Source organism: Lygodium microphyllum, chromosome 21 (assembly GCF_053477565.2).
Source record: "Lygodium microphyllum isolate KBCC chromosome 21, Lygodium_microphyllum_v1.1.10, whole genome shotgun sequence".
Lineage (NCBI taxonomy): Eukaryota > Viridiplantae > Streptophyta > Polypodiopsida > Schizaeales > Lygodiaceae > Lygodium > Lygodium microphyllum.
In genome coordinates, this window is record NC_141155.1 from 97263590 (window position 1) to 97277296 (window position 13707).

The 13707-nt window shown below is 43.8% G+C and overlaps 1 long non-coding RNA gene across 1 annotated transcript in view; it reads left to right on the forward strand.

The window, feature by feature from the left end:
- The window catches only part of LOC148018325 (uncharacterized), a 73148-nt gene extending 60607 nt beyond the window's left edge, over positions 1–12541 (forward strand). The window contains exon 3 of the long non-coding RNA XR_015687794.1: positions 12302–12541. This is a non-coding gene — a long non-coding RNA (uncharacterized LOC148018325). The remainder of the gene's footprint in view (positions 1–12301) is intronic.
- Positions 12542–13707: the final 1166 nt, after the last annotated feature.

Consider the following 13707-nt stretch of genomic DNA (forward strand, 5'->3'; position numbering starts at 1 on the left):
AATCCCAAGGCCACAATAGAATTCCAAGAGTCCATGTTTTGTAACATTCCTGGACGCGTCATCAGAAGATGAGTCTACAAGCCAAGAGGTAATTAACATTCAAACCAAAACCGGGACAGCGCTGATCCCATTTCACCATTTCAAGGGGCAACCTAAGTCCTTACTGCAAGAAGACGTTGGGTCTAGTGGGACATCAGAAGAGGACAACACCCCCTTGAAGGAGTCAGATCTGTACCCAAAAGCAGTCTGTGGGACCTTCATCCCTGAAGTAGAAGGTGAAAGGCAGTTAACCTTTGTGGATGCAGATGGCACTGAACGCCATTTGAAGGTGGGTAGCAGCCTACCAGAAGAGGAGTTGTCAACCTTGTACAATTTGTTGAAAGAGAATTTGGACGTGTTTGCTTGGTCCTACAAAGATCTAAAGGGGATTGATCCCACAATATGTCAGCATCATATTGATTTGGAGCCTGATGCCAAGCCAGTACGGCAACGAGAGAGGCGAATGAACCCGAATTATTCCACATTGGTGAAAGCAGAGCTGCTAAAGCTTCTAGAAGCCGAGTTCATCTATCCAGTGGCAAATAGTGAATGGGTCTCACCCATCGTGGTTGTACCCAAGAAGAATGGAAAGCTTCATATATGTGTGGATTTTCGCAAGTTGAATTCCAAGACGAAGAAGGATCACTTTCCTATCCCTTTCACAGACCAATTGTTGGACATAGTAACAGGACATGAGCTTTATTCCCTTCTGGATGGATTCAGTGGATACAACCAAGTGCAGATAGCAGAAGAAGATCAGTCCAAAACAACCTTCACCACAGAATGGGGGACCTATGCTTACTCAGTGATGCCGTTTGGACTTTGCAATGCCCCTGCTACCTTCTAGCGAGTCATGATGGCCGTATTCCAAAATCATCTGCACGACTTTATTGAGGTATATTTGGATGACTTTTGTGTCTATAGTTTGATCCGTGAACACTGGGGACATTTGGAACAATGCTTTGCCGGGAGTATGGGATCTCCCTCAACCCCGACAAATGCATCTTTGGGATCTCTTCTGGAGTTTTGTTGGGCCACATTGTCTCTGCATAAGGGATATCAACAGACCCTGCAAAGATCGAGAAGATCGCAGCTCTGACAGCACCCACCAACCTCAAACAGTTGAGGGGATTCCTAGGCCATGTGGGTTACTACAGAAGGTTCATAGCCCATTTTGCAACAAAGGCAACCTCCTTGCACAAGCTTCTGAGGAAATTAGATGCAGAGTTTATTTGGACGGAAGAATGTGACAAAGCCTTCAACACTCTGAAACAATGTCTGGTTGAGGCACCCATCTTACAACCTCCTGATTGGACGAAGGAGTTCCATGTGCACATTGATGCATCCATTGAAGGTTTAGGCTCAGTTCTATGCCAGATGGGCTCCTCGAAGCTGGATCAGCCCATTTATTATGCAAGCCGAAAAGTCACTGATAGAGAGCGGAATTACACCGTGACAGAGCTGGAGTGCTTGACAATGGTGTTTTCCCTAGAGAAGTTTCGCCACTACCTACTGTCTATCCACTTTAAATTTTATGTGGATCATGAGGCCTTGTCCTTCCTGATGAACAAAGCAGACGTAAAAGAATGAATGATGAGATGGCTCCTTCTATTCCAGGAGTTCAACCTTGAGGTAATTACCAAACCTGGTCATTCCCATGTTCTGGCTGATCATTTGTCACGTATCCCACAGACTGCAGACGAGGAGCAGGATGATCCAGACCTCCCTGTTGCTTCCCTATTCCTGGTAGAAACTGTAACCCCCTGGTATGCAGACATTGCCAATCTGCTGGCAACCCAACAATACCCTTCTGGCATTTCTAGTCGCGACAAGAAGAAGCTTATGTTAGAATCAGCCCCCTACACCCTGTTAGGCGGTGCACTATACAAGAAAGGCAAAGATGAAGTGCTCAGAAGATGTGTTGCAGGAGATGAGATTGGGATTATTTTGAAGGCTTGCCATGATGAGCCATGTGGAGGCCACTTTGTAGGAGAAGCTACAGCCAGGAAAGCTTTGCTAGCAGGATATTGGTGGCCGACCATTCATAAGGATGCATATGATTATTGTAAAAGATGTGATGCTTGTCACCGAATGGGGAAACCCACCAAGACCAGTGCTATGCCATTGCAACCTATCCTTCCTTTGAAGCCGTTTGAGAAGTGGGGCATCGACTTCGTTGGCCCAATCGATCCTCCCACTAGAAGGAAACATAACAGATACATCCCGGTATGTAAGGATTATGTTACTAAGTGGTGTGAAGCCAAAGCTCTAAAGCCGGACGATGGTAACAACGTGGCCTTGTTCATGTATGAGAATATCATTACCTGTTTTGGCAGTCCCCTAGAGCTGGTAAGTGATAGAGGCACTCATTTCATTAATAAAGTCATGGAAGAGTTGACAGAGCTGTATAAGATCCGCCATCACAAGTCCACTCCTTATTACCCGAGAGCCAATGGCCAAGTTTAAGTCAGCAATCGCATCCTCTGCTCGATTCTGACAAGAACAATTGCCGCACATCGTCTTGATTGGGATGATCAACTTACAGAGGCCCTCTGGGCCTACAAAACCTCCCATAAAGCAGCAATAGGACAGACACCCTTCCAGCTGGTGTATGGTACAAAAGTTGTTTTCCCTGTTGAACTGGAATTGCCCTCTTTGCAAGTGGCTATCAAAGAGCGTTTGGGGGACGATGATTCACTGCAATGCCGTCTCCTGCACTTGGAATGTTTGGACGAAACTCGTAAGATGGCTCTAAAGTGCATGGAAGCCACGCAAGCTCGACGTAAGGCTTACCATAACAGCTTCATCAAGCACAAGGAGTTCAAAGAAGGTGATTTGGTCCTAGCCTATGATTCACGATTTGGCAAGTTTCCTGGCAAGCTCCAACAGCGGTGGATGGGCCCATATAAGGTACTTGCTGTCAACCCTAATGCCTCTATCCAAGTGCAGACCGTTGATGCCTCTGATGATCCCTTCCTGATCAATGGATATCGCCTGAAGAACTACTTCTCTCCTTGGGGATCTTGACAATCACGGTCATCTGGTCCTTTCCCCCGTTGGCGTGGCACTGTAACTCTTATGATGCTACTTCTGATAGCCGTTCTTCAACCACTCCTGATGAGGTGAACGCAACCCTCTGTCCCCTTAGCCCCACCTTCCAGCCCTGATCTCTTATCCTCTATTTTCCACCAGCGACACTGGCGAGGATAGTTCTGACAAATGGTATTTCTACCATTCCCTTGCTTAATTTTATATATATATACATACATACATATATATATATATACATACATACATATATATATATATATATCGGTCATGGGAGAAAAGGACTTCGGTCCCTGACATGCCGACCTATTCTTCGAGAAAAGGTGGAGACACCTTCGCGAATAGGGGAAAACAAGAAAAAAAGAAAAGAAAAAAAAAACAAAACAAAACAAAACAAGATAAGAAAAAAAACTGTTATGGGAGAAAAGGAAGAAATTCCCTGTCATAGCAGGCCTCGTTCCAAGAAAAGGTGGTTAACACCCTTGGGCGGGAAGCTGACTGTGGAAAAGGTGGCAACACCCAGCAGTCCAGAAAGTGGATTCATCAATTGACATCCCCAGGATCCAGTTCCGAAGCTGCCTCCCTTGGTACACTGTGTCCTGTGCCTTTCTGCAGAGCGTTTGATAGTCCTCTAGCAAACGCCATGTTCCTATCTAACCCCACGTTCGATTTGATGGCTACCTCCCTGGGTACGCCTTTTCAACAACTGACGATGCGATCTTCATCGACAAACAATCGAGTGATGCGAGCTTTCATCCTAACCGGATGGGGAAGTGAGTATGGGTTGCCCTCTGTAACTATCAACAGAGAGTGAGATAGAGGGTGGGGCGAGTAACCAGTCTTTTCCCTTCAAATCAAATGAGAGGTGAGAAGTGTGAATGAAGTGTTGCACGCACGGGATGGGCCTCTCAATGCACAAAATACGATCTGTTTCTGTGCAGTGCACCATAAGGCTCCCTGGCCTTCCTTCTCGCACCGTATGCCGGCATAGGGCGGGATGCACAATTGCACCATCAAATGCGCACAAGGCATACAACCTTTGCACAAGTGACCGTGAGGATTACATCAATGGGTTTCAAGAAAGGGCTACCCTCTGTAACTATCAACAGAGCGTGAGACAGAGGGTGGGTTGAGTATGACTGGAGTTCCTTCAATCAATTACCAAGAGGTGAGATTGAGGGACGTTACGACCTTTGGTCCAAGGTATGTTCTCTTTTCCCTATGCACCCACGGGGTGGGTTTCTGCCATCAACACAGGACACGTCACCCTATTTTGTACATTGCACTGTAAGGCTGCCTTGCCTTCCTCCTTGCACCTATGCTAGACGGGTTGGATGCACTAATGCACCATCAACTGTGCACCCTGGCATACTCCCTCTGCACCATTCCTTTGTCGCTTCCTCAACCGGGTGTGAGCTATGGGTTTTCATTCTGATTTCCTCGAGTGATATTAGTCATGGGGCAAGTGACTGCTCTTTCATTCCATATGAGTGATTGTGCATTGAGTGCAACATTCCTCATCATCGATGAATTTCCTACGCTTCCTTCAACCAGCTACCTCCCTGGATGCTGCCCCGTGGTCCCTGCCACAAAGGACGTGTGCTGTGAAGATACCTTGGTGCCTCCTGCAGCCGACAACGACAGTGGACGTGCCATCGACAGTCAACCTTGATTCTCAATAACATGGGCTAAGTTTTTCTAACCCTACACCTTGTGTTGCTAGTGATGTTCATGTTTTAAGTGTGGGGATGTTAGCGGATGGTCTGTGGTGTGGTATTAGGTCCCTCTTACTCGGTCAACCCTACCCGTTAAGGTTTTAAGTGTGGGGACGCGTCCCTGCGTGTCTACCTTGCATACCGCCCTACATATGCCTCACTTTGATCATGCATGTATGCCATGACTTTCTTTTACCCTCCAGGGGCCCCTTCCCCACCCACCCGTCCACTATCACCCCTCCCTTGGGGATGTTCCTCCTCCATTTTTCTTTTTCCCTTATTTTGCTATTTTTCCATGTGAACGCATCTTATATCAGTCGGAACGGTGTTTTGACATGATAGGGTTGTTGGGCACGTTCTTTTGCACATTTTTCCTTTTTTCCACACTTCGTTCCGGTGCACGAATCGTTCCGTATTAATTTCCGAATCCCTTTTCAGGTCCGTTTTTCGAGTTTTTCCCTTGTGAACATATCTTATATCAATCGAAACGGTGTTTTGACGTGATAGCGGGCACGTTCTTCTGCACATTTTTCCTTTTTCCTGCACTTCATTCCGATGCACGGATCTTCCGATATTAATTTTTGTTTGCGTTTTTAGACCCGTTTTTTGCGTTTTTTGCATGTGAACGCCCTGTCTTCCCCCCGGAACCCCCATTGCACTTTTCCCTGTCTTCCCCCTGCCGTCCTGCACAATTTTTGTTTTTACGACCTTTCGTTTCGACAATCGGATTGTGAGATATTAATTTTTCCTTCTTTTGACATGTCTCCCGCGACTCGTCCCGCGCATGAACGCGCCTATTTTCGATTTTACGCGTCTCCACACGCTCCGGTCGCGTACGCGTACCCCGTGCTGACATCCCGGCGCCATTCCAATCCCGCCACAGCAAATTTTTTTACCCCGCCCCGTGCATGCGCGCGGGACGGGGGCACGCCTTTCGTTTCTTTTTTTTATTTTTTAATTTATTTCTTAATTAATTAATTAATTAATTTAAAATATTAATTCCCCTCCCCCTCCTGCGGCCGTTACCTCTTCTCTCTCCCCCCTCTCTTTCTTTCTATCTTTCTTCTTCTTCTTCTTCTTCTTCTTTCTCTCTCCCCGTAACCCCCTTTCTCTCTCTCCCCTCCTTCTGCTTCCCTCCATCTCCTTCCCCCACCTCCTCTCTCCCCTCTTCCTTCTTCTCCTCCCTTTCCTCTTGCTCCCTCCCTCTCCTCCTCCTTCACCCCACCTACTCCTCTCCCTCCTCCTCGCTTCCCTCCCTGGCCCCCGCCACCTGACGCCGCCACCACCTGACGCCTCCTGCTGCCCCCCGCCCGCCTGCTGATGTCGCCCCCTGCCTGCCTATTGGCGGCTGCGTGGCTCTGATGCACCCGCCACCTGTGATGCCGTGTGCCCTGCAGTCGCGCGCCGTCACCTAGAGCGCCTCCCTCCCAAACCACCTACCCCAACCAAACCACCCTTCACTCCCCCTCCAAGCCCCCATTCTCCCCCACCACTCCCAAACCCCCCCCCCCAAATCCCCATTCCCACCCACATACACACTGCCCCTCCAAACCCCCATTCCCACACACACACAAACCCCCCTCCTACGCCCCTTTTTCCCACCGACTCCCCCCCAAAGCGCAGACCACAACGAATTAATTTACAAACAACACACACACCCGTACCCCCTTTTAGGCCCCCTGTCACACGCAGGGTGTGCGTGTGTGTGGCTGTTCGTGTGCATTGTTCGTGCGGGAGCGTGTCTGTTAACGACTATTCACGCGCGGGGACGCGCGTTTAGCCTTGTCCGTGCGGTAGTGTGCTGTAGCCAGCTGTTCACACGCAGTCCTTATCGGTTGTTCATACACAGCCGAGTACTGCCCTTTTAATTTAAAATCCAGAAAAACCCTAAAAACACATTTAAAAATTCCTTAAAAATTAATTAAAAATAAAAAATTACAAAAAAAAATCCTTTAAAAATTTCAATATTTTTGCAAACAATTGACATATTTCTCCAAACTAAATTGTTAAAAAAAAATTTACAAAAAAATTAAAAATTAAAATTCCTTAAAAATTCATAAAAATGCCAAAATAATGTCAAAAAATTTTCTTGAAAATTCTACAAATTCTTTAGTACATTTTGCCAATATTTTCTCATTGAAAATGCTTTTCTTAATTGGCAAAATTATTAATTGGAATCAAAATCCTAATTAAAAAAATAAAAAAACAAAATTCAATGAAAAAATCATTTTTAATCCCACAAATGAGCTGAAAAAAATCAATTAAATCCGATCAACTTCTTTACACTTGATGCTTATGATTGGTTGCTGAAATTTCATGTCCACATCATTTTGAAAAAAACAAACAAACAAACAAACACATCAAAACCCACTTTTTTTATTAAAAAAATGAATAAACAATACCACCAAACCAAACTATTAAAAAAAACAAAAACAAAAACAACCCACAAAATCAAACAATCATAATCTTAAATCCCAATCAATCCAAACCCCTAACATCTCCATTTTTTTTCTTTGGTCACATGTCGCATTTATTTTATTATTTCTTTTTTGTCAATGTGTTAGTTGTTTTTTCGTTTTCCTGTATGACAAGACGACTAGTCTTAGTCGGCCTTTTGTCAGTTTTTGTGGATTATCGGTGGATTGCGTCTCTCCCTTTTCGAGGCTGTCATTTCAGACTTTGCAGACAGAACCACACATTACCAGGTTTTTTCTCTTTTTCCCTCTCTCACGTTGCACCATAACACACATTTAAATTGTAATTAAAATCAATTGATCGTTGCACATACACAAAATTAACAGACTGCACTTCATAAGATTGTAATAAAACGAACCGAAACGTTAATTATAAAAGGAACCCCGCCGTTGCACAAGCAACTTTGCACCATAACCCACTTAATTTTTGTAAATTAAAACCTATTCACCAATGCACACGCACACGTGTTACAAACACCTTTCGCTTGTAATAAAATGAACCCCCCCCCCCCCCCCCCCCCCCCCCCCCGAAGTCACGCATGCATGCACTCGGATGCCACAGATCATGTACTTATAACAATGAACTGCATTAGTTGAGACCTGGTCAAGTAAAGTCATGTCAAGTCTGAGAGGGGCTGGGCTACGTTTCCGACTCACCATGCATTAACTGATTAAACATTAATAATGAACTATACTTAATTGATTATTTAAACCAAATGAGTCGTTACTTTCACCCATCCACTTCACCGCACTGTAGGACCCTGAACGTTTACAGGGATTGGGTTTTCTTGGTCAAAGATGTCGGTCATATTTGTTCATGTCTATTTTACTAGTCCGAGTCTGTGATTCTATTTGGAGTCTGGTCAGTGTCTAGGTTACGGTATGTGTGACACTTTTGTTTTATTTTGTATGCTTGATTACGGGGTTTTGGGTGCCTGTTTGTACTGCATATTCACCAAGATTTTGGTCGCATATGTGCTTAGGTCATGTCGAATTTTCGGTAGGATGTGGTTTGCTTGGGGTGGTTTAGTCCAGTCAGTCTTGTCCTAAATCTTTCTCCTGTCGATGGTCTCAGTGGTGGTTTTGTTTGTGGGTTTTGCAGGTTTTCTCTTTGATTCCTGGTTTGTGAGTGTGGTTTTTGCTATAGTCTGAATGGCATCATCTTCTTCTTCTTCCCCTCCGATTGTGGTACAGCATGTTCCCCTTGCAATCCATGATTATTCTCTCCTTCTAGAGGCGGATTGCATCCGACGTGCACGTCTCAGATCATTTATTGCCCTCAAATTGCCGTCGGTAGATGAGAAGCTCTATTACTCCTTCTTGGCTCTTATAAAAACCAGTTTGGCCTGGTTTATAACCGTACCTTCTGCTTCTACAGCTAATATCCATGAAGCGCTGTGCTTGCCCCTTTCTGCTTCCTTTGTGCCCAGCCGGTAACCAGTTGCTTACTGCTGAAGAGATAGTTACTCTCTTAAAGAAGGAAACTTCTACCCCCTTACTTCTCAATCAACTTATTAACAGTTCAGGGGTCTCTATTGCTCCTATCTCTTCTCCAGTATGGAAGCAGTTATGTCAGTTCCTCCAGGACCGATTTATGATGAGTAAGTCAGCTTCTAAGTATCTTTCCAAGGAACTATTCACAGCTTCTGTGAAGATCCTAGAGGGTGCTAGGTTTAACTGGGCAAGCTTCTTACTCTCTAAGATGGATCAACATTTCCAGCATGTACGGAAGGATCAGATCATTAATGTTTCCTATGGTGCTTTCTTACAGCGCATTATCACTTTTGCACCTCCTCTTGGTGGTGTGCCAGTGCCTGATTCTGTTCCTTTACTGCCGTGGCCTCCACCATCAGTCCCTTCCCCTCCACCTATGCAACCAAATTCAGAAGATGAGGAGTCCCCTGTTATATTTTCTCGCAAGAAACGCCTTCGTACAAAGGGTCCTTCCAGCCCTCTTGTACTTGCTTCTCCTGTACCCGCACCTGTTTTTGCTGTGTCTGGTAGTGCCCTTCTTTCCTCTCCTGTCCTAATTTATTTTTAGCCCAAAAGGAAGGACAAATTGATCAGCAGATGCCTTCATCCTTACATACTATATTATCTGGACATATGCTTTCACAGCTAGTTTCAAATGTCTAGTCCACTCTGGAAACCTCCCTTACCTCTTGTCTTCAGACAATGTGTACCAGTGTTTATACTTCCTTGCAAGACAAGGTGGATTCCTTGACTAGTCAGTTGACTAAGGCATTGGAGGATTTGTTTGCAGAAAGGGCGACACTTGGTGATATTAATACTCAAATGACTGCTGCCACATCCTTAATGGATTCCCAAAAGGCAACTATCCAAGAGTTAGAATTTAAGGTTGCTAATTTGGAAGAGGAGAATGCATCCTTGCAGCTTGAGAAAAATTATGCCTTTGAGGAAATGGTCACTTTGGCTAGTAAACTTGGTACTAGTGAAGGTCAGTTCCAGCACTTTCAAGCCACTGTAGAGTCCCAACAGAAAGTTATTGAAGAACTTAACCAAAAAGTGGTTGTTCTTTCTGTTCCTCCTCCAACTCCTATTGTCTCTTCAGTCATATCTTCCAAAGGAGAGCTTGATCAGTTGCACCATAAAGCTAAATTATGTGATGGGTTCTCCGCTAAAGTGGAACGCCTTCAGCAGAGGATGAACTGTGTGCATGAAGATTTTACCCACTATACTGAATTGGTGTCACCTCCTCCATTCTTTTGGATCAAATATAATCAGCAGAGGTTTGCCCTGTACATCTCTTTAAGCAATGTGGATTTGGAACATCCAGAGGATGGGTGGTCAAATCTTTGGTCTGCCAGGTCTCTTGAGAGCAGTTTTTGATAGATTTGTGGATGAGTTGGTTTCCCATAAGGTTCAGTTATTTTCTTTCATGTATCTTGTCAGACATCTACAAATTCCTGATGAAGAGGACTTGAGTGTTTATGTGGGGGATGTGATCTTATAGGCAGTCATGTATGTGCACTCAGTTGAGCTCCTGCTAGCAGATAGTTTAAAGTATTATCATGAGCAAACGTCTTGGTGTAAGGGACATGCTTGGCATCCACCTTTGGAGGCTGGCGCTTTGGAACCTCGTCGTCTTCGGAGTGTTTTTCATAAATCTGATATCCAGCCATTACAATCTTAGTTGTTGAGCTTTATTGCTGATCATCTGTTATTTACTAATTTCTTTTTCCAGGACCTTAATTTCTATTATTCTATCTATCCTTTGGATCCTGGTGATCTCCTTTCTTATTCTCTTATGGCGTATCATTTCCCTTTTTATATTTCTCTTCTTTCCTCAAGTCCTGATACCATTCCGCTTTTATCTTTTACCCCTTCTGGATTTCCTCATATTCTTGTTTTTACTACATGTCCTTTTATTAGCTGATCCTACATCATCACCTACCCCTTCTGACCCTCCACCTTATGTTCCTCCTATTCCTTCTGTTTTCTCAGTGGATTCCCTTCGTACCTTTTTGTTGAATTCTCCATCTTTGCCATCTTCCTTATCCCTTCATTTGCCTTCCTTTTATGATTTATCTTATCCTCCTTTACAATGTTCTCCTCTCATTCCATTGCCCCCTTTATCTGATTATGACAGCGACATACTTCGTCGAAGACAATGGACGCTACATGATTGTGTGACAAGACCGGTATTTAACTGGCCTTTCATTCCAGGGTCTTGGGATACATCTGCAGCATGTTCGAACTCTTACCTTCATTTTGCCAAAGTGCATGCTACTTCTGAGGATACCACTGTTCGCCTTGTAGCTCATTTTTGTTGGTATCTTGCTTTCATGCATCAGCAGTCAAAGTTGAATACTCGAAAGAGTATCCCTCAGTTGCTCATCAATCCAAATGTAGATGTGACTGTTGCTCAGATGGATGTTCTGTACTACTTTGCACAGGCCTTCCCTACCAGGTTCCTCATCTTACTGGAAAGGATGTGTTGCTTATAGTTCCTCCAGAATGTGCCTCAGCATTTTGTTGATGAGAGTAAAGCTTTGGAACGTTTAAAGCTTAGTATGCAGTTTAAGAAGAAATACCTTCATCCTACTTAGCAATGGAGCTTTTTCCTCATTGTATCATTCTTCCTTTATTAATGGAAAATTTCTTTTTGCTCTCCAATTTTTGGGGATCCATGCCATTCAGACTATATTTGTATATGGGTATTTTTTTTGTATTGGGTGATGTTTTTTTTCAATTGTGTGGAGCTGATGAAGATGAAGCTGTGAAGATTGATGCAGTTGGTTATCACATGGTTGCCGTTGCAAGATTTGGATGCAGAACTCTTATATCCTTTAATAGTTTGAGTTTATAATATTGGAATGGTTTTTTTTTGTGTTATTGGTTTTCCTTTCATATGTGTTTCAGATCCAGGTTATGAAGCTGATATGTTGGGGTTGTGATCAAAGTGGGCGATTTATGCTGAATTGAAGATTCTTTTTAGCAGATCATAGAGCTTTTATTCTTCCATTTTCTTAGGTCACGAGGACGCTTTCTTATTAAGTGTGGGGATATATTGAGTGTGGAAATGATTGGTTTTTGGGCTGATTTTTTGTTGTTTTTTATTGCTGAATGGTTGTTTTTGGTGGTTGATTGTTTGAGTTTGAAGATGTTTTGAAGTGTTTGGAGCGGTTTGAGTATGTTTGAAAGGGTTTATGTTGGTTTTTGATAAAATATGTTGTTCTAAAGAGTTCTGTAATTCTCTCTGTATGATTCTGTAAGGCTTGATTTTCTTTTGTTTTGTTCTGATTTGGTTCTGTTTTGGTAGTAAAGATGGTTGAATGGATGTTTTAAGAGATGACTAAGAATGTGTGAAAAGGTTTATGAGAGATTAAATTGGTTTTGTTTTGGTTTTTATGGGTTTTGTTGATCCTCTATAAAGTTCTATAGCTTCTGTGCTTCTGTAGCTCTGTAGTCCTATTGCTCTGTTGCTTTGTGGTTCTGTTATGTTTGTTTCTGTTGAGTGTTATGATGGATGTATGGATGTTTTGGAAAGTGTTTTTGTCTTAGGAAAAGGATGAATGGAAGCTCTATCCAAGCTAATTGAAGTGAATAAGTAACTACTGAAGATTTACAGAAGATTCACAGAAGGTTACAGAAGGACAGTGACAGAAGACAGATCTCACAGGACACTATGATGTCTCTGGTGCCCCTTCATATCTGGCATACCTCTTGGGAGGTGCATCCACGACCTAAGAAGGATTATTTGTGAGTGATTATTGAGTATTGTAGTGAGGATATGATGTAGTATTGAGAGCATACTATTGTGAGAGAGATCATATGCAAGAGATAGTCGATTCTATGTGAAACATTGTATCTTCCTATGAGGGAGAAGACTATGAAGACAATGAAGATGAATACTATGTGATTTCTTTCCATCAAAAGTTGTGTTCTCTTTGTCTATTAATGAAGAATATGAAGAAAATGAAGAACATGATCAAGTTTTTTAAAGATAAATCCGTGGGAGATATCTACTATGATGCTGCGTGAAGAATTGCTGTTTTCTTTGTTTTGATGATCAAAATAATGAAATAAAAGCTTGTTGATGTTACAAGATAGATTTTCTTACAAGATAATTTCCTTTTTCTTGGTGTTCCTCTTAGGGTTCCATTACACCTATTTATAGCTGGCATAATTATAGCGCCAGTCGACTAGTGTAGTCGGTTATGCATTGTTTGACTTAGTAGGCCACTTTCCTTTATATTGTATCTTATCTATACTTTGTATACATTGTAAAGTGTGTGGAAGAAGAAGAAGAGACCAGCAAGAAAAAATGTTTGCCTCCATCTCTCTTCTTGTCTCTTGAGTGAGCTTCTCCTTGTGCATTCTGTGTGTGTTCGGTGCAGCATCTTGAGCAAGTCCCCCCACCATGTGATTCATGACATACCCCCCAATCCCTCCCACCCGTTGTCCGCCTCCACCTCTCCTAGCTCCCTTCTCTGGCGCCGCCCTGCCCGGGTCCCCCTTCTCCGTCGCCCCGCCCTGGCCGTCCGCTACTCCACTCGGATTCTCCCCGTCACAACACTGCCACAGTGTCCTCCTTCTCCTGACACACACCCCGTATTGGCGCCTCCTCCCTCCTCCACCACATTCCCCCCTCCCCCCCCCCCCCCCCCTCCAAAATCCTCATTACCCCCATCCTTAACCCTTCTTCCCACTACTTCCCTTTCCCCCCAATTAATCTACCCTCACCCCACCCAGTTCCCTCCCACTACCTATTGCCAAGTGGCAACTACACAAAGGGATGAGTGCCTTAAATGGTTCTCCATCAATGCGGAGCACGTTCCTAAGAATTGTCTTAGGCAGAAGGTCGATGGGGATGCCTATCCTTTCCGGGCGTCGATGCAAGTGTGAACGTGGGTGATATCATTTTATCCACACGAGTATTAATGTCTTCATGAATTAATTATTGTATG